The sequence below is a fragment of the Chenopodium album genome, chromosome 11 (assembly GCF_948465745.1).
Source record: "Chenopodium album chromosome 11, dcCheAlbu1.1, whole genome shotgun sequence".
In the NCBI taxonomy this organism is placed as follows: Eukaryota; Viridiplantae; Streptophyta; class Magnoliopsida; order Caryophyllales; family Amaranthaceae; genus Chenopodium; species Chenopodium album.
Window position 1 is genome coordinate 15,937,518 of NC_137844.1, and position 27,811 is coordinate 15,965,328.

A 27,811-nucleotide genomic window follows, 5' to 3' on the forward strand; every position below is an offset into this window, starting at 1 on the left:
GTACCAATTAAATTGAGACGACATTCTTTTGAAACAACTAGAAAGAGTAATGGTCAATTAAATAGATTGGTAAAAAAAAAAGGGGTTTTCACCGCGTATAGCTTTGATTTTTAACTTTATTCACCGTATACCATCGAAAATATTCAAATTCACCGTATACCACTCAGTTCATGTACAATACCACAAAATGTCCTTTTTGCTAACTGTCATTAGTATGCCATTTAAGGTATTTTAATAATTCATCATATAACCAGGTTTTTTTAAAAGTTAATTCACCATATACCCAGTTTTTAAAAGTTATTTCACCATATATCCAAAAATTATAACAGCTACTTTTTGAAAGAAAAAAAATTTGTCGTTGACATTTTAACAGCTAGTTTATGTATAAAAACATAGTCCTTGAGGCATTTGGAGTATTACAGAGTGTGGGATGCACATTTATTTAGCAATGATATTTTGTTTACATGACTAAGGCCCCGTTTTTTAGAGCTGCTCTGCTGAAATCTGCTCTGCTCTGCCCTGCTCTACTCTGCTTAAAAATAATACTTAATATTAAATTATTAAAATAATAATTAATAATTAATATTTAATAATAATAATAATAAATAATTAATATTTAATAATAATAATAATTAATATTGAATTATAATAATAATAGTAATAATAATTAATATTTAAAAATAATAATAAATAATTAGTATTTAACAATAATAATAATATTAAAAATTAAAATTTAATAATAATAATAATAATAATTAATAATTAATATTTAATAATAAAAATATTATTAAAAATTAATATTTAATAATAATAAATTATATACAACAATAATAATATTATTAAAAATTAATATTTAATAATAATCACAATAATAATAAATAATTAATATTTAATAATAATATTATTAAACATTAATATTTAATAATTTTAATAATAATTAATATTAAATTATAATAATAATAATAAATATTTAATAATTATAATATTAATAATAATAATTAATATTTTAAAAAAATAATAATAGTAATAATAACAGTAATAATAATAATGATAATAATAATAATTGATTTTTTATAATACAAATTAATATTTAAAGATAATAACTAATGTTTAAAGATAATACTAATTATTAATTTTTAATAATAATAATAATAATAATAATAAAAATAATAATTAAATGATATTTAATAATAAAAATAATAATTAAATGATATTTAATAATAATTATTATTATAATAATTAATATTTAATGATTATAATAATAATGCGATAATAATAATAATAATAATAATGATGATAATAATTACTATTATTATTATAGTAGTAGTAGTAGTAGTAGTAGCAGCACCACCACCACCAGCAGCGGCGGCAGTATAATAATAATAATAACGGAAATTTCACCATGTACCACTGAGTTAAAGCTTAATTCACCGTATACCACCAAAAGCTTTCTAATACACCAAATACCACTCAGTTTCTATACATTAATACAAATGCCTTTTTTGCTAACTGCCGTTAGTCAGCCATTTGGGGTAATTTACCAAAATGCCCTTATACACCAAAGTGGCGCCATTAATAGGGTTGACTCCCCCATACATGACAATTGCAATCCGAAAAAATTGACCCCCATTCCTTCTCTCCATTGAAGCGTCTCTCTGTTCTTGTCCATTACAGTTGAACCTCAAAAATCAATCAAAAAGCTTTACACTTTCTTCAATCTAAGGTAGATAATTAGACGTTGCTAGTAGGACAATAATTAGGGGCTTTCGATTGGACACAGAACCTGCTTGCTGCGGTTTGTGAGAGAGGAAGTTGTTCGTGACTGAATTTCGCTCCAAATTCTTACCTGGGCTCGTTTAAGCATTCTTAAGGTAATATTGTTCTCATCGATTTGTTTTCCGACCTCTGATTTTGTTGTTTTTTGCGAAATTGAGTTAGGGTTAGGGTTTATTCGACAATGATTATGTTAGTTTGGATGTTATGCTATTAAGTCCGAATTGTTGAATTTAGGTTAGATTAAGTTTGTTGTGTTGCATGCGAATTGTTTGGAGTGTGATGTTAATTGTTGATGTGTTGTATGCAAATTAGTTGGAGTGTGATGTTAATTGTTGTTGTTCATTATTCATTTTTAGGATGAGTGCACTGTGGCTATTAGTTCGTTTGCTAGGTGGTAGTTTTGATGTTAGGGTGGATGACACTGATAAGACGAATTTGATGGAGTTATTTGAGTATATGTTCGAGGATTGAGTGAAGCAGAATGTTTTCCTCCCTAAATACTTCACTTTGTTTGTGAGCAAACCTAGAACTAATCGTAAGTTAGAGTTAGTTGATGATGGGGCAATGTTGAAAATGTGGGAGTGGAATGAAGGGAAGGATGAAATAGAAGTGTTCATAGAAGAGACAGAAAAACCATCTGCTGTGTTTCAGTCTGCAGAAGCTAGTTGGGTAAGAACTTTGAAGATCAGGACTGAAAAAATTAAGCAGAAGGAGGAAGAGAATAGGAGAAATGTAGAGGCAATAGAAGCTGAGGAGGAGCTTCAAGCCCAAGAACCATTTATTGTGGCTGTAGAGATCCCTGTTGTGAATGCAGATGAGGATGTGCTTGAATATGTTAGGGTATTCAACACTGCAGCAGCTGATGAGTCATTTCCAGGAGATTCTCAACCTCAACCCTCACAAAATGAACCATCTCAACCTCAACCCTCACAAAATGAACCATCAGCACCCAAAAAATCTCTAAGAAGGAAAAAAGTAACTCCAAGGAAGAAAAAAACCCAACCTTCACAGTCCACTCAACCAAGTTAGCCTACATCTCCACCACCAAATGTTTCCCAAGAGCACCCTTCTCCACCATCAACACCAACACACCATGCTTCCCCAAACAACCCACATATGCAGAAATCACCACCCTAACCCAGGCAGCTTACACCACCCCCACCACCATCACCTCAACCAAACTCAGCTGCATCTAGTTCTGCTGCTAAGCCTAAAGAGCAAACTAGACTTAAACCAAAACAGTTGAGGGTGCCAAGAAGCACAACAAATAAGTATGGTCTTGAGGTTGGAAAAAATAAAAGAGGAGGGAGGGAATAAGTACTAGGAGCAAAATACCTGTGACTGTTGAGGAAAGTGATGGTGAGTCTGATGCATGGCCTTCTGAGGATAGTGAAGATGATGACTATGAAGTTTCTGAAGCTGAGGATGATTTGGATATGGAGTTGAACCTTGATGAACACTATATTGTGGAAGAGGAAGACCTAGCTGATAATATACCAGAGAAGACATTTGAAGATTACCTGGATGGGTCTCATGTGTTAGACAAGCTCTACAAAAATGGCAAGGTGTGGTCTAACTTACCATTTGGGTCAATTCAACTTGAACCTTGGTTAATATTTGAAAACAAACAACAATTTCATGAGGTCTTCAGAGATTTTTGCATACAAGAAGGCTTTGTTGTGACAGTTGACTATGCTGACAATCAAAGATATACTGCAAAGTGTCTGATCAATGACTGCAACTGGAGGATTCATACAGCAGTTCTTGTTGATAAAGTCAACTGGGCAATAAAGAAGCTAAAAGGGGAACATACAACTCGTGGGAGGCTGGAAGAGAACCCTATGGTCTCTTCAACATGGCTCTGTAGGCATTTGATGCAAGACCTGGAGGCAAACCCAGAAATTCCTGTTGAATCACTGCAAAGAATGTGCCTGGAAAGGTATAGGATCCAAGTGAAGCTCGGATTGTTTTACAAAGTGAAGTGTTTAGCCAGGGAACAAATACATGGTGGTTTTGCCCAGTCTTATGCTTTCTTACCAAAATATGCTGAGATGATTAAGGCCACAAATCCTGGCTCATATGCTCTCATCACCTGGACTGATAGTGGGGTTAATGGTGACAAGTTCAAGGCATGTTTCATCTCTTTTGCAGCTCAGGTGAAAGGCGGTGTAAGGAGGGGGTTCCCATCGTAAGGGGTCCTCTCCTTAAATGCCCATGGCCCTTTAAAAGCCTAGGACTTTACACTTGTTAGGGTGTAGTAGGATTTGAATTCCTGACTGTTTGGGGGACCTTGAATTAGAATTGATTCTATCATTACGCTTTTTTTGTAAGAAACAAGTAGGGAGTCGCCAATGAGTTTTAGGAAAAACTCATAAACCTCGTTCATGCCTTTCTTCCATGTGGAGTTCATGGAATAATTAGCACGAATCATAAGTTTACCCATGCCCATATTGGTCTATAAACCAGAAATGAGTTCGGGAGCGAGGGTACTAAAATAACGTTCCCTTTAGAGGGGAATCGTTATCCTAGCCCTAGTGCGGCCTCTACTAGCTCTTCCTTTTTTACAATTTCATCACCAAACAATATATGCAACGCGATACCTAAAACTATGTTAGTTGATTTTATTTACACATACCAATTCACGTAGGAATTACATCGTAATGTCGTTATTCTTTATTTAATCAAATTCGTGAAAAGGACAAGAAAATAAACAATTCGCCTTGGCTTAAGTGATCAACCAACAATTATTTAATTTAATTCTAATCTTTATTTAACGCAAGATACTATGTGAAATTGATTAATTAATTATTTTAAAGGTGATCAAACAACACTAATTAATTAATTAAGGTTCTTTTAAACAAGAAAATAAATGTGATTTAACTAAGTGCTCGGGAATTTACCACTTCTCTTTGCTAGATCTCCGTTTAGAATACTTATGGACTCCTTCTTGTTGGGGAACCTCCACCGTAGTAACAAAATATCAAAAGGGGTGAGTGTTTAGGACAAGAGGGGCTAGGTTGCACAAGTTCACAAGTATTTCGCCAGAGTTTTTTTTAGGTTATTTTCTGTCCCTTTAGGCCTCGGTTTAAGCTCTTATTTATAGGGAATGATTAGGTTTAGGGTTACGAGCATTCTGCCGCATCAGGTGTCGCGCGCAACAGGATGAGTTGCGCGCGGCATCCCAACGTAAGTGATTAGGTTACGCTGCTATGGGTAGCGCAACTAATTGTCTTGCGCGCGGCTTTATGGTAAGATTCGATTTTATATTTTCCGTATAATTCTGAATCTTCCGCATCGCAACTCTTGAGGTTGCGCTGGGTGTCGCGCGCAACTGAATTAGCTGCACGCGGCAGCCCAGCGCGACTGTTTGAGATGCGCGCGGCTTTTTCTGCGGCAGCACTAAAATTTAACCTAGGTGCTCCTAAATTCGTCATTATTGGGTTTTAAGCACGGGCTTAAGCCTAATTATGATTGGGTTTAGTTAATTGGACCTTTGTTTTGGCTTTTATCTTTAATTTGGGCTAGTCTTTTGTGTTTTGTGGCTTAACCAATTCTCCATAAGTATTCTTCACTTTGATCTAACACGAAGATGATTTTATTTATCGTCATTGCACTTCCTTTCAGGACAGGAGGCCAAAAGTAGATGTCTACAGTTAGCCCCTAATAGACGATGATCAAAGTAGTCAAGGAAATAAATCCGAGACTCATTCTGCAAAGTTCTCTAAGGATAGAGAATCTTTCAGTAATGTTTAAGGATGTCGAAACAATCCTTGGTTCGCTAAGTGTTTGAAACAAGTAGCTATTAAGGCTAGAAAAAGGTTTTCCCTAGTCTTAACGCACTAAAGAATCTAGATTGATCCTTTGCAATTGTAGAACGCTTTTACAAGTAAAGGTGTTCTGGGTGATGTAAAGTCATGAGAAGAGATCGGTTTTAAAAGGATAAAAGGGGAAGATTTCCTCTCAATCGTGTCATCGTTGGTCTAAAGTACGTCGATATGTCATTGAAACTTTAGCCTGACTTTAACAAAGTAAAAAGATGAAAAGGGATTTTCGGTATTCGAGCCGAAATGGTCCGGTATTCGAGCCGGATGTCCACAAGATAGAAATACATGTCTCAGGACTGGAGGCATATATCCAAATCCAGTGAGAGGGAAGAAAGTTAGCAACTCTCTCAGCAGTTTTGTCCATAAGATGAGTACACGTGTCTCAGGAGTGGGGGCACGTGACTACATAGGCGCGACATCGTCTCGTCGCTTCTTTATACAGGGGGTGATTCGACACCCTAACTGTCCGGTAAGTTAGTAAGCGCACTAACTACCGCATTTACTCCCATTCAAGAAGTGCTTGTTCCTGATGGTTCGGCACGCCTGTCGACTCGTGAGCTAACGCCTACAGTAATTCTCTACCTTTTAGTTCCGAGAGGTAGACCTCGCAAAGCTTGGGCTGAAGTGAATTTTACGCAACACCTACGCCGTACAATTTTGCGCCGTACGATACGCCATTTGTATTTTTACGCTGCATGAAAACGCCTTCCTTTTTGCTTCGGACGTGAAAAAAGAAGAAAACCCGGACATTTGTAATGTCAGTACAGTAAAATGACAAACCTGTCTATGGATGCTTTTACGTAAAGCACCAACACGGAACGTCTTAAGGCACTCTTACGAAAAACGTTCAAAACGTATGCTTGGGGAAGGCACAAAGCACGGTGTGCATGCAAGAATGATGCAAAAAACTAACAAAGAAGAAAACAAACTACAATATGCAAAGCAATTTAAAAAGATTTTGATAATTTGCGCGCCATTACGTCTAATAACGAGCAAAAACTGTTAAAAAATGATCAAACGGATCAAAATCAAGATTCCGGTCATTTTAGTGACAAGTATCCACGCGCAACTCAGTGGGTCGCGTTGGCCAGGCCCGCGCATCTTTCTGAGTTGCGCTGGTCTTTCACGCACAACTGATTCAGTTGCGCGTGACACTCAGTTCAGCAAAAAGAAAATCGCAAAACGCGATTTTTCATTTCGCTTTCTCTCTCCTTCCTTCATCTATTTTTGCCTCTTTCTCTCTCTAAAGAGCTCGGTTTCTTCCGATTTTCAAAGCTAAAGGAAGCAAATTTCGTCCTTAATTCATATTTTCCATAATCCAATGCAAGTTTTCTGTTATTTTTCGTTTGATTTAAGCTTAATTGGGACGATTTTCGAACCGTTGAACCCTAAATTTCGAATTTGGGGGTTTTCGATTCGATCCATTATTCTTGAAATTGTTTGTTCCATGTTGTTATACTATGTTTGAGGAGTGTTTTGCAACAAATTTCATGAAAATGGTTAAGTATTGAACCTTGTACGAGCATTTCTTCGTGTGAGTGCGTTTTTTGCAATTCTACTCGAATTTGGTTTGAGTTTTTGTTATTTTGTTTGCTCATTTTGGTTATACTTGTCAATTATGCAGCAATTGTAGTATTGGAACTAGTTTTGCTTCCATAATTAATATTTTGAAAATTTTAAATCCGAAAAATTGGCGCGAAGTGTATACTTAGCCTATTTTTGCCATATTCGAACTTCAAGATTGTCCGGTAGACGATAATTGTGTTTATATTACTTTCATTCTTCTAGAAGTAGTTGATTCTTTGAGATTTTGGAATACAATCCCTTGAATACTTAGTTGAAACTGGTATAGGATGGCCTTTGTGGGTGTTAGAAGCCCCCATTTACTGAGTTTAACTGCAGATATCGTAGCCCCCAAGTATGGGTGGCATTCGATTTTCGTGTTTTGCCCTATCAGCAGCCGTTATGCTGCCGAAATGGGTCTAGAATACGTATATTAGTGACTTTACGTGCTTTCCGAGCTGCTTATCGGAGAGCCCTCGTGACCTTATCATGCCGTGATCATCGGATGATCGCGGTAAGTTTTATTTCTTTTCTTTTCAATGAAGTTATTACATTTCATGTATTAATCTTCGTTTTGGATTTTGCAGGATGTGCAACAACCGTCTAGTAGTCGCCGAGCACCCTGATTCCTTTTGTACACATATTTGTTATTTATTTTAGGAAACAGATGCATATATATATTTTGCATTGTTGTACATATGACACATTTGTATATATATCATCATTATTATATTTTTTTATTTCCATGTGTACATTATTATTATTTTTATTATTAAAAGCAAAAAAATTTTGAGGGAGGGAAAGGGTTCCCGACTTACCCCCCTCGAAAAAATAACCAAAACTCGAAAAAAAAGGAAGGCGAAAAGAAAACAAAAAAGAAGAAAAAAGAGAAAAAAGAAAATAAGAAAATAATAAAAAAGAAAATAAGGAAGTAGGAAAATAATAAAAAAGAAAATAAAAAGAAAATAAGAAAGTAGGAAAAAAAGAAAATAAAAAGAAAATAAGAAAGTAGGAAAATAATAATAAAAAAAAATAAAATAAAAAGAAAATAAGAAAGTATGAAAATAATTAAAAAAAAATAAATAAAAAGAAAATAAGAAAGTAGGCAAGAAAAGGGACACAAAGGATTAAAAGGCAAGCGTATGATTCGTCTTAAGATTTCGTGAAGATTCCGTCATTATGTTAGCCAAAATACGGAAATAAACCCAACTCATATGCTGCGACAGGGGAGATGCGCGCAACTGCGTGAGTTGCGCGCGGCTGTCGTGTGCATGTGAATTAGTTGCGCGCGCCACCTATTGGCGAACTTTCCTTTAAGCCGAATTTGCCGAAAATTTGCCTCTCTTGGGTCTATTTAAACGTGGTTTCGTGTAGGCTTTTGATCATCTCGCATTCATTCGTTTAGTAATATAAGAAACTAGAAAGAATTAATCTCTTTAAATTCTCATTCTCTCTCTTTTTTTTTTTGAACAATGGTGAAGACCTTTGAACAACGTTTGAAGCAATGGGTCACTTCCCTTTCAACCAAGGACAAACTAGCTTTCAAAATTTACCACCTAGACCCTCTATTGAATTATATGCAACTAGTGGTTAACTTTGATTTTCTTCATGCCGCAGTCAACCATTGGGACTCTAACCACCATCTTTTCTTGTTTAAAGGGGACGAAATTGTCCCTCTACCCGGTGAGTTTGAGGCCTTGCTAGGTTTCCCTACAAATACTCTCCCTGTGACTTATTCGCCTACCTTGTCGGATCCCAAACCTATATTCCAAAGATTTTTTGGCTTGTCCGACAATGATATGACCAACATTGGAACTGAAGAAGGCGTGAATTTGATTCAATTTATTGAACATTTTGTCGCCCCCCGTGACAACATGACTAAACAACGCTTTAAAATTCGTGCTTTATGTTTTGTCTTGTTGTTAATTGTTTACTTAGGACAGGCAAAGAAGACGGAGATTATTCCATGGTGTCCATAGTAGAGCAAATATAGGGATGTCATTCACCCGCTCCTTTGGCTTTGGCGGAAACCGTTCTATGTTTGAATCGCCTCATAGGAGACCCTAACGAAAACGGTTTCACGGGAAGTCCACTCCTATTACACGTACGTTTTTTTTATCGTTTATTAGTGCAATTTACGAAGTTGCGCTGGCATGACCAGCGCAATCTTCTGTGTTGCGCGCGGATGGCGCGCGCAACTGGTTTTGATGCGCGCGCCACCTTCTTGTGTAAAAATCGCAAACTGATTTTTTTTTTGTTAGATTTGGCTCATGGAGCGTTTGCGAATTGTTGATCAGCCACAAAACCTTGAGGCTAATGGAGTAAGGACATTCCCTGGACGTCGAATCCTTTATAAGCATAAGAACGAAGAGGAATGGACGTCATTTTTCTGTCATGGGGTTCCTAACATACGTTTTGTGATTCCTTGGTGGAACATAAATAGTATGGTTGGGAATAGTCTCAATTGCCCTTACATTAGGCTTTTAGGCCTATCTAGTACTACTTATATTTTTCCTTGTAGGGTAATGAGACAATACGGGATGAAACAAATTATTCCCCCGCAAGATTGTGATGCCCTTAAAGATGTGATTTTTAGACCCGAGCAAATTTTTCGTTGGATGGAGTATTGGTCAAGTCTTCCTAGATGGGTAGTACAAAATCCTACTGCGAGTATGGCATTATCTTCCTTTTACAAAGCTTGGATGAATGCGGCGGATAAGGGCGAATTAAACAAGGCTCGATCTTAATATCAAGCCGTCACGGCTCGCAATCAACCTAAGCCCTTGATGCATTCGGCCACCACTACTCCTAGTGTCCAAAACAAATAGGTGAGAAGAAAATTAGACTTCTCATCTCCTAAGGCGTGTTCGAAGGAAACAAAAAGGAAAGCTCCCTCCAAACCTGCACAACGAGATGTGATATCAAGGAACCTTCGCAACAAACTCGAAAAAAGACTCTAACGAAATCTTCGGAAAAGGGAAAAAAGGTTGAAAAGACCCCAATTCCCAAATTGAAGAACAATGTATGGGTCAAGAAGAAGAGCGTAGGAGAAAGCTCTAAGGTTTCTGAAAATACTGCGATGGAAACTACTCCTCCATCGTCCGTGACAATTGAGGACATAGTAAAACCTAAGAGTGTTACAAAGTTTCGCCATTAGTTTTAAATTGAATAAAGTGTAATCACTACTATGTTTTTTTTTTTTTTTTTCGTTTACAATCTAGTTCAACAATGTCTCTCTTTTCTTTGAAATTTGAATGAAATAAAATGAGCTTTATATTTTTATATTTTGATATGACTGAATCATAAAGATTGCCTACGTATTCGCATTACGAAATCAGGTCTTTGCGTATTTCTAATGTTTTTTTTATTATGTACTTTTTTTTCTTTAATCTCTTAGGTAGAAATTAAATGAAAAATTGATCAAACCTTGTTTTAAAAGAATTAAATCAAAGTTTAATTTTATTTTCCGAGTATATGTTATATTTAAGAAACACCCTCTTTTTGCCGCAAGTAGAAGTCGCAACTTCATTCAAACGTAAAAAAAAACCGGGTTCGCAGTTCATCATCAGGTGGCGCGCGCAACATCTGTAGTTGCGCGAGCCTACCGCGCGCAACGAAATCTGTTGCGCGTGACATCCGCGCGCAACTAATTCAGTTGCGCGCGACACCTGTGCTACGAATGTCTCGAAATTTTTTTAAAAAATTCTGTATTATTACCCCCCCCCCCAAGTGTGAAGATTTTTTCGTGATGTTCGAAAATTTTTTTGAACATTTAGAACGGTTTATTATTTCTAAATTATCCCTCCCAAGTGTTATGTATTTTACCGTGTTATTCGGTAAAATGCATAACACTTATAATCTTTCCATTGAATGCTAATTAAAATTGGTTGTATGAGTGAATGAGTTTATCCGGATTTCATATGTAATATTTCTTAAGTCGATCAATGTTTATTAATTGGCGAATTTCATCTCCTCCGATATCCATTAATCTGACGGCTCCTCCTGATAGGATTTCAATTACGCGGTAGGGACCTATCCAATTGGGTTTGAATTTCCCTCTTGGATCGGTTGGTGGACCCCTAACCTCCTTTAGTACAAAGTCATCTTCTTTTATATTTCTAGGTTTAACTCTTTTATTGAAATGACGCGCAATGCGCCTTTGGTAGACTTGTACATGATGCAAAGCTCTTAATCGTCGTTCATCGAGGAATAAAAGCTCTTCATACCTCGCTCTTACCCATTCAACTTCCGGTAGCTTACTTTCAAGTACGATGCGTAGGGATGGTATTTCCAATTCGACTGGTTGAACTGCGTCCATTCCGAAAACTAAGGAGTATGGAGTTACTCCTATTGATGTTCGTATAGACGTTCTATAACCCCATAATGCGAAGTGTAGTTTATTCGGCCTGTCTTTATAATTTTTTGCCATTTTCTTAATGATAACTGTTATATTTTTATTTGCCGACTCTACAGCTCCATTCATTTGAGGTCTGTATGGGGATGAGTGATGATGTTTTACTTTATAACGAGTTAAGAGGGTCTCGACTTCAACTTTGAATTGAGATCCCTGATCACTAATTAGTTCATGTGAAACTCCATATCTACAAAATATTCTTTGTTCGAGAAACTTTGCGACATGTTTAGAAGTGATATTCACGTAAGAAGAAGCCTCAATCCACTTAGTGAAGTAATCGATGGCTACTAATACGTACTCGTGCCCTCCTGCTCCTGTTGGAGAGATTTTTCCAATTATGTCAATTCCCCAAGTTGAAAAAGGCCAAGGAGAAGTGAGATTGTACAGTTCGGATGGTGGAAGGTGTTGTAAATTAGCGAACATTTGGCACTCTGGACATTTTTTAACATATTGTATGCAATCATGTTCCATAGTGGAGCAATAGTACCCTTGTCGTGAAATTATTTTTGAAAGCATTTTACCATTCATGTGAGTGTCCACAAACACCTTTGTGAGTATTTTCCATAAGGCGTGTGGCTTCCGGTTGGTCTATACATAATAAACCTTGACCATTAGGTCCTTTTTTGCATAATTGACCATTTAATAGACCATATTGGGCCGCAAGTGTTCGTAAGGCTCGTTGGCCTTTCGATGAAGTATTTTCGGGATATGTGCCATGGGTAATATATTGGAGGATATGATCATACCAGGGACTGTCTCCTTCGATGTCATTTATTTCCTCTATTGCGTTGCAATACGCTGGTTCTTCTCTTCTATCAACGCATAATGGCATCATATTTAAGTGATCTGGAATGTTGATCATCGAGGCTAATTTTGCTAGCGCATCGGCAAATTGATTGTCATCCCTTGGGAGATATTTAAAATCAATATGTTCAAAATGCTCGATGAGTTGCTCTAGGTGTGCTTGGTATAATATCATTGTGGAGTTCTTTATTTTCCATTTTTTTAGTATATGATTTATAATCAAACTAGAATCTCCATATACCTCTAATTTTTGCACACCTATGCTAACTGCTGCTTCTAATCCAATAATGCACACTTCACATTCTGCGGCATTATTGGTAACCTCAAAGTCTAGTTTAATAGAGATTGGAGTATGTGCTCCCTCTGGACTTATGAGTAACACTCCTACGCCACATCCTTTTTGATTGGACGCACCGTCGAAGTACATTACCTATTTTTCATCTTGTGTCATGAGAATCTCTTCATCCGAAAGATGAGTAGTTTCTGCACGACTTGTTTGAATTGGATGTTGTGCCAGAAAGTCGGAAATTACTTTTCCTTTCATTGATTTTTCAGGAATATATTTTAACTCAAATTCGGCCAACATCACCAACCACTTAGATATCCTTGTTTGTATAGGTGGTTGTTCAAACAAATACTTTATCGGGTTTTGTTGAGAAATCACATGAGTAGTGTGTGAGCATATAATGTCGTAATTTTTTAGTTTCCTACACCAATGCTAGGCTTGTTTTTTCCAAGGTGCTATATTTTGTTTCATATTGGATGAATTTTTTACTTATGTAATATATTGCACGCTCGACTTTTTCAACCTCTTGTGCTAACATGGCACCTGTGGCTGTGTCTGTAACTGTAATGTATAGCCTAAGAGGTAGTTTAGGTACTGGTGGTGCTAAAATTGGTGGACTTTTGAGATAATCTTTGATTTTCTCGAAGGCCTTTCGGCATTGATCGTCCCATTCATGTTTCTCCTCTTTTTTCAATTTTTTAAATATTGGCTCATAAGTCATAGTCAATTTGTTGATAAATCGACTAATGTATTGTAGTTTGCCAAGGAATCCCCTGATTTCTTTTTCTGTTTGAGGGGGAGGCATGTCAACAATTGCCTTTATTTTAGAGGGATCGATCTCGATGCCACGTGTGCTTACTACGTGTAGGGAATATTTCAAGCATTACGATAACCCCAAACTTGAACCCCACTGTGATCATACACCAAAGTACGGTGGCGTTCCAAAGGGAAAGACAAAGAGCAAAAAGAGTCGCCAACAAGTTTTAGGAACTTGTAAACCCAAAAGACAATCCAAAAGGACCATCAACTACTCCATAAGGTCTTGAACCAAACAGGGTCCGGGGATGAAGGTACGAATCCAATCTACAAAAGAAAGGACCCGCCCTATAAAATAGGCCTCTACTTTGTTCTGCTCGTATTCATGTGCGCTTTTCGAATAACATACAAACATTATATTAAACCTAACCTGTTTATCTATGTTGGTTGAAATTAATGCACAAATAAACTATTATTGGCGATCACTTGAGTTAAAATCACATTAGCCTAAACCAAATTAATAATTATCTTATTAAGCGTGATTCCAAGTACAAATTCCCTTTAAACCTGCATAAAAGGCGTGATCAAGCAATAACAATAATATATATCAAGCAACATAATAATAAATCAATAACAATAATAATAGCATGATAAGGCATAATAAAGCTTGATAATAATAGCAAGATCCTAGGCATGATACTAACAAGATTAATAACAAATCCTAGCATGTCACTAAGAAATAAAGATCAAAGCTTTAAACCTAACATGGTACTAACATGCTAACATGATACTAGAAAGCAATAAAAACATCCTAACATGATACTAGAAAGCAATAAAAACATCCTAACATGATACTAGGAATCATAAACAATAATAAGCATGCTTTCTACATTGAAAGAGAGTAATAAGATTACATACTTTGAAACCTTGTACCTCTTTCTAATAACAAAATACACAAGTTAGTAAACTTCAATGAAAATAATAAAGAATAATTAAAGAATTAAATTGAAATCAAATTAAATAAAGTTTTGACTAGTTTTGGACCAAACCCTCAGAAATTATCAACCTTTCACGTCTAGGGCGAAGGCAACTTCGAACTTGGCTAAGAGACTCTAAGTCTTGTGAATGCGGAATATTGTGTTTGAAAAAAAGGTTGTTTAGAAAGAGAATTAAGAAAAGAATTAAGGATGAGAATTGATGAAAGATGAATGATGTATGTTGTTTTTTTTTTTTTTTTTTTTCTGAAGACAGGGATTCGGACGCTATTTATAATGAAAATAATCCGGAAAATCATAGAATTTGATAAGGAATAAAACTCCACGCTGTCGCCAGGAATTAACTCTGTCGCGACGCGACAGGGTCTGTCGCGCGGCGACAGACCCTGTCGCGTTGCGACAGACCGTATTAGCGCGTTTTTCTTCACGCGGAATCCGATCTTTAATCAACTTGATCTACGGAATCCGTACAGAAGATAAAATATATTTTTAAGATAATAAAACCATATTTTATTCCAAATAAAAATCTTTTTAAAAATAATTAATTATTAAATCTAACAATATTAGAATTAAGAGGAACTTTCTAGAAACTTCTAGAAAACTATAATTAATCCTAATAATTTTAGGAATAACAATTAATATTGGGCCCTCCTCTAGATCATTGGGCCGTATTAAAATAAATAACCGGGCCCAGTTTAGTATTTTGGCCATAACTTCCTCAATATTCATCGGAATCGGGCTTATAATATATCGTTGGAAAGGTCTCTTTGAGCCCCATCCATCTACACCATTATTGGACCCTTATTATGGACCAAAATAAACTGAATTGGGCGTTTTCAAATAAATAAGGTCATTTTCAAAAACAGAGAGAAAAGAAATTTAATTAAAAACCGCAACACTCGACTTTCGAACCACTTTCACCTAATTCGATAATAACACACCGTGCAAGGCATTCATCACTGGGTTTGGTTTTGGGGAGACACAAATGGGTGTCTACAGAAGCCCCCACTTTGACTGAGTTTGAAGAAACTTATGTTTCGAAAAACGAGAGTCAAAGTATCGATAGGGACAAAGAATGATTCAAAACGTTCTGCGATTCCAAATCATTCTTATAACGCCGATACCTGCAAACTAATCATTAGTTAAAACAGATAAAAGTGTTAAGAAACGCGTATCTTGCACCGTCGAGCACACGTCTCTGAAAGTAACCATCTTGCTGTTGCTTTATATGTTGTTTGTGACAACCCCCACAGTGCCTCGTGAACGCCATCGTTGAAGATAACCATATGTCGTCGTCTTCAATTTTCTTGGTGACAATCCTCCACAGTATTTCGGGAACATCGTCGAAAATAACTGTATGTCGTCATCTTCTAGGTTGTGGCCATATGTCGCCACAACAGTATGTCGCCGCTATAGACAATCTCTTCTTTACCTCGAGGGACCGCCGAAGGTGGCCTTGCTTCGCCATCTCCACCATTTGTGACACTACCTCGTCATGACCGTACTTCGCCGCTAAACAATTTCCCTTTATGTTGAGACATTGCCAAAGAATCACTTTACCTATTGACCCTTAATATCATTATTTATCATTGTTTTTTATATTTGTGCCGGTACTTTGGTGCTTTTGCCTTTGTAAACCATTACTTTGGTGCATCTACTGAACCAATATTTCGGTGCCTTATTTGTTGAACCAATATTTCGGTTCCTTGAACCATTATTTCGGTGCCTTGAACCATTATTTCGGTGCCTTGAACTAAAGTGAGACGATCTTTCATCAAGTCGATCACTCAGTGCATTTTGATCAAGCTGACTAAATCATGTCAATTTGCTTAAAGGGGCTAACTGGCGTACCAAGGAACCCAAACTACCAAAATGGACCCACAAAACCATAAGGAAGAGCCCAGCACTCTGTCGCCGCTCCTGCGCTGCCCAGAAGTGCCTGTCGCGAGATTTTGCATCTGTCGCCGCGCGACAGAGTCTGTCGCCTCGCGACAATTCTGTCGTTTGGCGACAGAATCGGGGTTTTAAACCCGTCTTCTTCTTCTTTCTCATTTCGCTGCTCTGCTTCACAAACTTCGCGAAAAACTTCAAATTACTCGTTCTTGCTCATTTCTCAACATGCTCATTTCTCAACCAAATTCGCTCAAACTTGTTGCAAATCGAGGCTTTTCTCATCTATTTTCCCGATCTATGTAAGTTTTGCTCAAACTCTACTCGGTTTTTGATGAATTATGCGTTGTTGTTCGCGAATTTTCGAAAAATTCGAAAATCATTTTGCTTAATTTGCTTTGCTCGTTGAATTTTATGCCTTGAATTTGTTTAATTATGCTTGTATATTACTTTGGGAGTATTTTGAGACTTGTTTGACCCAATTTGGTGAAGAAATAAGCAATTCACCATTGTAGGACCTCTTAAGGTCGTGAAGAACAATGTGAGTCGTTCTTTGCATTTTGACTGCTTTTACTTGTACAATTTGTCACAATATTCATCATATGTTTGCAAGAAATTGTTTATTTGCTCAAAGAACACTTCCATGCTTGTTTGAGATTTTGCTCTGTTTTAGTACTACGTACTCTGTTTTTTTTTAACATAGTATCATGCGGCTTAGGCGAACTTTAGATACTGTAGAGCCTTAAACTTAATTACTTTTACATACTTTAGCATGGCTAGACGACGTGGTTCCGGTTCTCGGTCGAGGGACACACGTCGAGAGGACGAGCCCACCAGCGAGGGCGAGGACGTACCTTCTACTTCCGGGCTGGGTGTCATGCCTGATTGGGACGAACGCACTCTATTTCACGCGCCGGTTCATCATCTGTCGGAGAGGATCCGACAAAGTCTAGCGAGTGGGAGGACCCGTAGCCATGGCTCGGGTAATTCCACCATCATCTCCCTGTACGACAACTTTATCTGCCGCGATGAGGGGCTTCGTCGTCTTTGGGAGTCATGTGGGTTGACTCCTCTGCTGCAGGCTACTCGGGCCATGTTTTCATACGATGGGGGGAACCTCGTCGTTCGAGCTTTGGTGGAGTTCTTTTGGGACACCACTAACACTTTTCACTTTCCCTGGGGTGAGATGACAGTCACTCCAGCTGACTTTAGTCTCATTACGGGGCTAGAGTTCCAGTCTACTCCTCTACCTTTCGATGATGGCGTTACCGTTTACTCGCCGGAGGTTTTGGAGTTATTGGGGCCGATTGTTATTCGGGCCCAGGCTGAGGCTCAGTCGGGACAGCTGAGTTCCCGATGTATCCGTCGCGGCACGCTGGCTGCGGCTTTCCAGGATGATGCGACTACCCGAGAGCAGCGGGTGCGCATCTTTGTGCTGATTCTGCTCTCAGGGACATTTTCCCCTGATCGAGGTAGTAGAGTACTTCTATACTACCTGTCCGCCGTTCGCGGCCTCTAGTTGGTCGGGACATATGACTGGGCCAGCATGGCCTACGCTGATTTCCTACTGGGCTTGCGGCGCTCCTGTCGTCACAAGGCCTTGTCTGGAGAGATAGCCCTTTCTAGTTTCTGGAGGGTCGTAGAGGTATATCTCCTTTTCCCTATTTAGATTTTAACTCTAGCTTTAGAAGCACCATCTTTACTAATTTTCATTTTTGTATAGATTTGGTTCTACGAGTACTTCCCTTCTCTTGCGCCTGCGAGGCCTTCTCCTCGCGTGCTCCCCATTGCTGCTAGTTGGGGAGGCCGCAGAGGTCCGCCGGAGGTGTTACGCCTTTGAGAGATGATCCTCACGGTAGGTTTTTCTTTAAATTCTTACTTTCTCTTTTATCACCTTTTAGCGTTAGTATCTTACTTAGTGATGTTTCAGGAGCCTAGCCCGGTATATCGACCTTGGGCTGCTTTTCCTATCCCTGCGCTGGCGGCGCAATATACGGCTGAGCGTCGTTACTTTCTGGGGACATATGGCGCGGTGGTCTACCTAGGGGAGAGGGTGGCCATCCAGCACTCCTCGGATACTTTTGTTGTTCCCGCTCCTCCACCTCGGCATATATTCCACGATGCCTTGCAGCGGAATCGTGCTGGTGGGCCTTCGCGAGGTACTCCCTGGAGATCACACATTCTCCTTGAGCAGAACTATGAGGAGGACCTGCTACCATTGCTAGCGCCGACTCCTGTCCCTTCAGAGGAGGCAGCGGTATGCTTTTATTCGTTTAGTTTATCTTTCTTAGGTAGCCCCCAAGTATCTTTCTAACTTTTACTTTTAGCAGGCTGGTCCTAGGGAGTTCATCCCTCCGAGGATGTCTATACGCTACCAGGGTACGTATGGACCGATCGAGGAGCTTATTCCGCCAGCTCCAGCGGGAGAGCAGTTTGTGGAGCGGTCTATTCCTCGTCACCAGACTCGAGTAAGTAGTTTTTTTTTATTATATACCATCCTTATGTTGGCTTTATAATTGTTATTGACTTTGGCTATTTTGGCAGTTCTCTCGTGAGGTGGTGACGGCTATGGCCAGGTGCATTGACGCCTTTCGCAGCCAGCTTGTGAGGTTGCGGAACCGTGCTACCTGTCGTAGCAACGACGCTGAGGAGGTATTACTTTTACTTTTACTACTTTTGGCTTTATTTTCGTTGCATTTGCTAACTTTGATTTACTTTTGCAGGGGCAGCCTATTCCTTCTCCACGCACTCGATCGAGGCCCGAGCCTAGGAGGGAGACTACTAGGTCCGACTCGAGGCGTCGCCGGACTACTTCTGGTGGTCGAGGTGGTCGTTCTGAGGCCGCCGTTGTAGAGGATTCGGCGTCATCACCTGAGGACATTCTGACCGGGCCGACCGTTCGAGGTGGGATGGGTGGTGGGACATACGAGTTTGGCTCGTCGTCGCAGCAGCCTTTGCAGCCCCAGCCTCTTTCTGTCGGGTTTCAGGGTGAGGTTAGATGGCCTGGTCCTGAGCTGCAGTTTGCGCCGTCTGGTGGTTCAGGGGGCGATGATGGACATACTCCACGGAGTAGGACATTTTTCGATACATTCGGCATCCCTCGCGACTTGCGACCTCCAGCGCCATAGTTGTACCTGTGTTTGTTTTATGTTTGACTTTTGTAGGACTTTGTCAGACACTTGTATATATATATGCATTTTATTATTTATTAACATTCTATTTGCCTGATTTATTATTGTATAACAAAGTGTCGTGCATGTAAGTGTGTGAGAAAGTGTAATTTTTGCGCAAAATTTCAAAACTAATTTCAAAACTTTTCCGTCATTTTTAATATTAATGGAGGGTACCGACTCTCTCCCCCAAAAAAAGAAAAAAGAAAATGAAGGAAAGTGTAAAAATAAATTAAGCTTTAATATAATAATAATAATAGGAGTAATAATAAAAATAGTAATAATAATAATAATAAGAGTAATAATAATAAAAATAATAAAAATAAAAATAATAAAAATCATAATATTGAGGGTATGAGAAAAGGAATAGAACAATAAGCCAAGTCAAAGTCGAAATCAAATACGTAAAAACACGGTTTCCTACGCGCAATAGGTGACGCTACTAAGGAAACAACTGGCGCCGCGTAAACCATCCTGTCGCCACGCGACAGGCTCTGTCGCCACGCGACAGGCTCTGTCGCCACGCGACAGGCTCTGTCGCCACGCGACAATTTTGTCGCCTGGCGACAGACGCGCTTTCCTGTTTCCTACAGGAATTGAAGTCTGTCGTGCAGAAAAAGTTATAAATAGCCCCCGAATCATCCGTTTACTGCATAATTTAACCAGCTTATTAAATAGTTAATTAACTAGTAATCATGCCTTTAGCTAAAAGAACTTTTTGTGGGTACATGGATGAATGGTGTCGTCACTTGACTGCTAAAGATAAAAAAGCATTAGATCTTTCTCATATGGGGGGTATGTTTGGAGTCAAGGGGATGAGCCTTGATATTGATTTTATTTATTCTGCCATAGACTATTGGAATATTGATACTCATTGTTTTAGATTTTTTCATGATGAAATATGTCCTTTACCGGAAGAATTTGGGGCCATCATAGGTTATTATTCCACAGACCTTGCGGTAATGCCTAGGATCAATGAATATTACTATAAAGATTTCGAACACTTTTTTGATTTGAGGGGGACGGCTTTGAAACACATAGTGCATGGTAACATAGTTAATTTGACAGAATTTGCACATTATTTTTATGATAATCCCAATCCCGATTTTCGTGTCTATAAAAGAAGGGCTTTCCTTTATTGTTTATTTAACCAATTGCTCTTAGTGAGTGGCAAAGATAATGAGGGGCAATCGATAATTATATCTGTTATAGAACAAGTTGAATCTGGGAGAAATCCAATGCCATTAATTGTTGGAGAGACTATGCTGTGGTTAGATGCACTAAGAAAGGATTCAAGGGCACCTTTAAGAGGTTCTCCAATTTTATTACAGGTATAAAATAATATTATTATTAATTTATCAAGAACTAAAGAATATCATTTTTACACTGTAATGTTAATTTAAATACATATTTGCAGATATGGCTCATGGAGAGGCTGAAGTTTATTAATCCTCCCGATGATATTCACACATATGTTCCAAATTGCATAGTCCGCCAAAAGAAACGATTTTTGAAAATCGGTCGCCATGAGTGGAGCAAGGTGTTCGCTGCCGGTGACTTTACCATAAACTGGATTGTTCCTTGGTGGAGGATTAAGGCGATGATTGGTTGTAGTAATCAAGTATATTGTCGTCTCCCGAGCTTGTCGAGACTAACCTTTTACTTTCCTTGTAGAGTCATGAGACAATATGGTCTCGCACAAACCATCCCTACAGGAGATCTTCGCCGTCCGTATGAATTTCCTGTGTCACAAGAGATTGAGCGTTTTGATGGATACTGGAGTGGTAGGCCCTTATGGGAGGTGATTACCCATAAGGAACCACCTTGCTTGTCAAATAAAGTGAAGCAATGGCTTGATGGAAGATTCCAAAAACCTCAAGTTACAATTGAAAAGACCAATGTGAAGTATCGTCTAGGTGACAAGAAGATCCCTGCTAAGGAACGCCTAGGGGAAAGAATTGAGTTCAAGACTCCTATTATGCCTAGAAAGAAGAGTGCCAAGAAGAATCAAGGAAAAAGGAAAGTCGACTCTACTAAGAAGGAGGCTTGGGTAGAAAAGAAACATGGAGTCCTAGCGGAAGGAGAAACTATCTATACTAAAATAGAGTGTAGATCTTCTAACGGTTGTCTCCTAGCGAAGGTTATGGATCAAGAGGAAGAGAATGAAGACACAAATTGGAAAAGAATGAAGAAGGAGAAAAAAGATTAGAATATTGCTTTTCTTTTGATTTATTAGACAAAGTTAATTTGTTTTAGTTAAGTTTTTCGGCTTTTATTTTATCAATAATGTCCTTTCTTTATTAATCAATAAAATTTCAGCTTTTATTTTAATTAACTTTCAATTAGAGCAATGAAAACAATTACAACATTTATTTTTCGGAGAATTAATTCAAGTACGAAAGTCGAATAAATTTCCAGAACATGCGAAACTGGTCTAGACACTCGCAGAAGACTGGCGCTGCTATCTGATGCACTGTCGCTGACGATTGGGCTCTGTCGCCTGGCGACAAAATTGTCGTCTGGCGACAGAGACTATCGTCTGGTGCCAGGTTTGAAATTTTGCAGACATGAGTTTTTTACTTCGGAGATACAGAATCTGAAGAGATTAAAGCGGCCGCACCCTGTCTGGGTTGCCTACGTATCCTTTGCTTAAGGAATCAGGCCAAACGTAGCTCTCTTGAGTATTTTACTCAAGTACTTATGGGTAGTATTTCTTAAGTTGGTCAAGGTTTGTCATGTTTGAAAATTCATTGCCATCCATATCAGTTAATTTAGCCGCGCCTCCTGACAGGATTGTTTTGACAATATATGGTCCAGACCAATTAGGCCGGAATTTGCCTCTCGGATCTAAGACATTTTTCCTTAATGCTTTTAATACCAAGTCCCCAACCCTGATATTTCTGGTTTTGACCTTTTTTGTTGAAATGTCTAGCCATGCGGGTTTGATAACATTGAGTATGATGTAGAGCTTCTAGTCGTTTTTCATCGAGTAAGATTAGCTCTTCATATCGTACTCTAGTCCACTCAACTTCATCGAGTTTACTTTCTAACACAATGCGTAAAGAAGGTATTTCTAACTCTACAGGTTGTACGGCATCCATTCCATATACCAAGTTGAATGGCGTATTTCTTGTTGATGTTCGGATTGACGTGCGATAACCCCACAATGCGAAGTGAAGTTTGTCAGGCCAATCTTTATAATTTTCCGTCATTTTCTCAATGATCGTTTTCAAATTCTTATTAGCGGCCTCAACTGCTCCATTTGCTTGAGGTCTATACGGGGAAGAATGGTGATGTTGAATACCATACTTTTGTAGCAATTCTTCACATTCTGCTTGAAAGTGAGTTCCATTGTCACTTATCATTTCATGTGGGACTCCGTATCGACAAATTATGTTTCTTTCGATAAAGAGTGCTACATGCTTGGCGGTGAGTTTAGCATATGATTGTGCTTCCACCCACTTTGTGAAGTAATCTATTGCAACCAAGATGTATTCATGGCCTCCTGTTCCGGGAGGTGTAATCTTTCCAATTATGTCTATTCCCCATGTAGAGAAAGGCCATGGTGAAGTGTAGGTGTAGAGAAGAGATGGTGGGATATGTTGCAGATTTGCATAAATTTGACATTTTGGGCATCTTTTTACATATTGATGACAATCTTTATTCATGGTAGTCCAGTAATATCCTTCTCGCATTATCTTTTGGACTAGCATTTTGCCGTTAACATGTGTTCCGCATATACCTTCATGGATTATTCTCATAGCCCTTTGAGCATCTTTTTTGTCTACACATAATAGAGCTCGTCCCTTAGGTACCCTTTTGTGTAGTTCATTTCCTATGAGTACAAACTGGGAAGCTAGAGTCTTAATGCTCTTTTCGCTCTTTTGTTAGCATGAGGAGGATATTCTCCTTTGGTGACATAATTCAATATATCTACGAACCATGGTTCCTCCTCTGGTTCTTCTTTTTGAATTACTTCGTCGTCTTCTATGGCCTGAATGTATGCTGGTTTATGCCTTTTTTCTATGGTTAAAGGCATTTGCTCAATTTCCTTAGGTATTCTAACCATTGAGGCTAGCCTCGCCAAGGCGTCGGCGAATTGGTTTTCCTCTCTAGGTAGGTAAGTGTATTCCACTTTTTCCAATTGATTGGTGAGAGTTTCCAGATATGTTTGGTAAGGAGCTAAACTTTCACTCCTAACCTTCCATCTTTTGGAGATTTGATTAATAATTAGGGATGAATCTCCGAATATCCGGAGTTTCTTTACACCTAGGGCTAAAGCGGTTTCGAGGCCTACCACGCATGCTTCATATTCAGCTGCGTTATTGGTGACGTCGAAATCTAATTTGATGGATATAGGGACATGTTCTTCCTTAGGTGATACTAATAAGACTCCTACGCCGCACCCCTTTTGGTTTGAGGCTCCATCAAAATATAGAGTCCATGTATCATCCTCTGTCATCATTAAATTTTCGTCCGGGAATTCATTCTTTTCTAAGGGTGTTGAATCTTCTATTGGGAAATCTGCTAGAAAATCCGAGACCACTGATCCTTTAATTGCTTTTTGAGGCATAAACCTTATGTCAAATTGGGCCAAATTTACTATCCATCTTGAGATTCGTCCATTAAGTGTAGATCTTTCGAATAGGTATTTTAGGGGATCCATTCGTGAGACTACGTAAACGGTATGCACGAGCATGTAATGTCTCAATTTAGTTGTGGCCCACACCAACGCGAGGCACAGCTTTTCCAATGGGGTGTAGCGTGTTTCATATTCGAGCATTTTTTTACTTAAGTAGTAAATAGCATTTTCTTTGCTTTCTACCTCTTGTGCGAGCATAGCTCCCATTGTTTCTTTTGTGACGGTTAAGTATAGTCTTAAGGGTATTCCGGGGAGTGCTGGGGCTAATACGGGAGGATTCGCAAGATAGGCTTTGATCTTCTCAAAGGCTTTTTGACACTCATCGTCCCATATGATTGGTACATTTTTCTTAAGCTTTTTGAATATTGGTTCGCATATCGTGGTTAACTTGGATATGAACCTGCTTATGTATTGCAACCGGCCAATAAATCCTCGAATTTGCTTTTCGGTTTTGGGCGGTGGCATGGACATGATTGCTTTAATTTTGGTGGGATCTATCTCTATTCCTTTAGAGCTTATGACATAACCCAAGAGTTTCCCCGAGGTAACTCCAAAAGCACATTTAGAGGGGTTTAACCTCATGTTGTATTTTCTTAATCTTTCAAAGAATTTCTTTAAGGCTGTTGGATGTCCTTGGCGGTCTTTTGATTTTACAATCATGTCATCCACATAGACCTCCACTTCTTTATGCATCATATCATGAAGTAAGGCAGTTGCTGCTCGTTGGTAAGTAGCACCCGCGTTTTTTAACCCGAATGGCATTACCGTATAGCAATAAGTACCCCAAGGTGTTATAAATGTTGTTTTCTCCATATCTTCTTCGGCCATGAGGATTTGATTGTATCCTGCGTATCCATCCATAAATGAGAGAAGTGCATGGTTTGCTGTGTTATCTACCAAAATATCGATGTGTGGCAAAGGGAAGTCGTCCTTTGGACTTGCCTTATTTAAATCTCGATAGTCGACACACATTCGAACTCTACCATCTTTTTTCGGAACCGGGACAACATTGGCGACCCATTCGGGGTATTTGGATACCCGGATGAAACCTGCAGTTATTTGTTTTTGTACTTCTTCTTTTATTTTAAGGGCCACGTCGGGTTTCATTCGACGTAACTTTTGTTTTACAGGTTTCATTCCTGGAATTAATGGTATAGTGTGTTGAGCTATTTCTCTATTAATGCCTGGCATATCTTCGTATGACCAAGCAAATACATCGATAAATTCTTTAAGTAGATTAATTAAATCGGTTCTTTCTTCTTTGTTTAGCGTCAGTCCGATTTTAACTTCTCTTTTAATGGTTGAATCTTTTGAGATATCAACTGTTTCTGTATCCTCAATTATTGGTGTCTTATTTTCAAGTGTTTCCATTGCTTTAATTATTTCTTTGTCATTTTCATCATTAGTTAAGCAATGCTCGTCATCTTTAGATAAAGAAAAACAAGAGGAATAAGGGGAAGAAGACATATTATTGAACTCAGAAATCATTACATCAAATAAAGAGATGTCCGTGGGGACTTGATTGCTAACTATCCTAGGAGTAGAAAAAGAAGGTGAGGGTGCTACAACTAAAGACTTAGAAGACTCGACGAGGGAAGACTCTAGCTCAGACTCTGACTCAGACGACTCTTCGAATATTGGTCCTTGCCCTGTAGTTATTGAAATCTTCTTTCCATTTATAGTAACTATCTTCTCTGTCTTACACCATCCACGCTCTTGATCTTTTATTGGAGTGATAAGTTCGGAGGGATCGAAATTTTCGCTTTGGAGAACTGCTTGGATGAGTGAAGAATCATCTTCCGCATATCTTGATTCGTTCTTTTCCCTTCCAAAGAGGAGTCCCATGACATTAAAGTCGAAACAAGGGGGTGCTTTTTCCTTATATGTTGGGGCTGGGATCTCGTCTAGGAAACAACAATCCAAAAAGATTTCGAATCCAGGCTGCCTTATACCATTTACAACAAAAGGTTCAGGAAATTCATGACAAGGGTAATCCTCTCCTTCTCTTATAAATTGCCCGTTTAAAGTGAGAGGATATTGATCCATGGGTATTTCCTTTTTTTGTATACGGGCATTTCTTCGTGCTTTTGATTTTTCCTGGGCTCGTTTAAGGTCTTCGAGGGTTGGTTCAAAACCAAATCCGAAAGTATCCAATTTAGGGAGGCCAGGTAAGCCCATGTGTTTAGCTACTTCTTTCTTCTTTCCTAGAGTCATTCCAGGAAAGTGTCCTTGTTTTCTTAGGATAGCATTTGTTATCATGTTTGAGTGAAGGTCATAATGAAGAGGGGTCCTTTCATCTTCCTCTATTAAGGAGACCTCTTCGCTAAAGCCCCACAAATCTTCATCGTTTTCGTCGTGTTCCACATTAATTAGTGGATTTTCTACTGTTTTAATCCTCATAGATGAAGCATCAATGGTTATTGGAACGCCTCCAACTATAGCCTTTATTTGTTGATGGAGAGACGAAGGGACGACCTTTAAATCATGAAGCCAAGGGCGTCCTAATAACAAGTTAAAAGATGCCTTGATATCTACTACTTGAAATGTAGTAGCATGTTCAATTGCGCCTGCAGTTACATTCATTGTGATCGTCCCCAACGCTTGACGACGTGAATTATCATAGGCTCTTATTCCTTGGGTTGACGGGGATAAATCCTCATCTCTTATTCCTAACATTCTTGCGGTTCTAAGTGGGCACACGTTAATTGCTGAACCGTTATCCACAAGAGTCATAGGGACATTCATTCTTTTGCATATGACTATGAGGTTTAGAGCTTTATTGTGTTTGTCACCTTCCGGTGGTAGATCTTTATCCGAAAAAGTGACCAAATTAATTGGACTTGGGAGATCGCTCGTGAGGAAGTTTGCAAGTCCCTCAGGAGTGGTGTCCGAATCTATGCCTACCTTAGCCAGTGCATCCATGACTGCGACTCTATGTTCTCGAGATGTGGCTAAAAGTTTCCATACGTTCATTTCTACTTTAGTCTTTTTTAGCTGTTTGACAATATCATTGTCTTCTATAATAGGCACGGGGATTTGCTGAATAGAAGGTATGGGTTGTGTTGAAATGGGAGGTTGTATTCTTCCGGACCTAGTGAGGACATCTATGGGTGAATCCTCCTCGTCCCAAATGTCACTTACTGGGTATATTGTTGATAGAGGAGTTTCTTCAATGTCTTTAAGGTACACATCCTCATCGTCACTGTCCCATACTCCATTAATCATGGCATCTTGTGGAAGTCGAACTAACTTTTTCTCATCAATCAAACGTTGAACCAAGTCCTTAAACTTGAAGCATTGCTCTATTGTATGTCCTCCTGATTGATGATATGCACAATAATATTTGTCTGTCCTTTTCAGTGATTCAAATGGTCTTGGTTCGAGAGGTTGAACTTTTCCGTTCTCGAAGAGCATTTTGAACATATTTGTGTATGAAGTCCCAATTGGAGTATATTTCCTACTGTTCTTTTTGGGAGTGTCAATTACTTGGAAAGGAAATGGTTTCTTTGGCTTAAGAGGAGGTTTATTTTTAAGCAACTCATTTTTCTCTTTTATGGCCTCGAAAGTTTGTGAGATTAATTCTTTTAATTCCGAAAGTATTGATGTCAATGCCAATACTTCTTGCTTAGTTGCGGGTTCCTGACCGGAGAATTCGAGAGCATCTTCAAAGATTTCTTCTTCAATGGTCTCG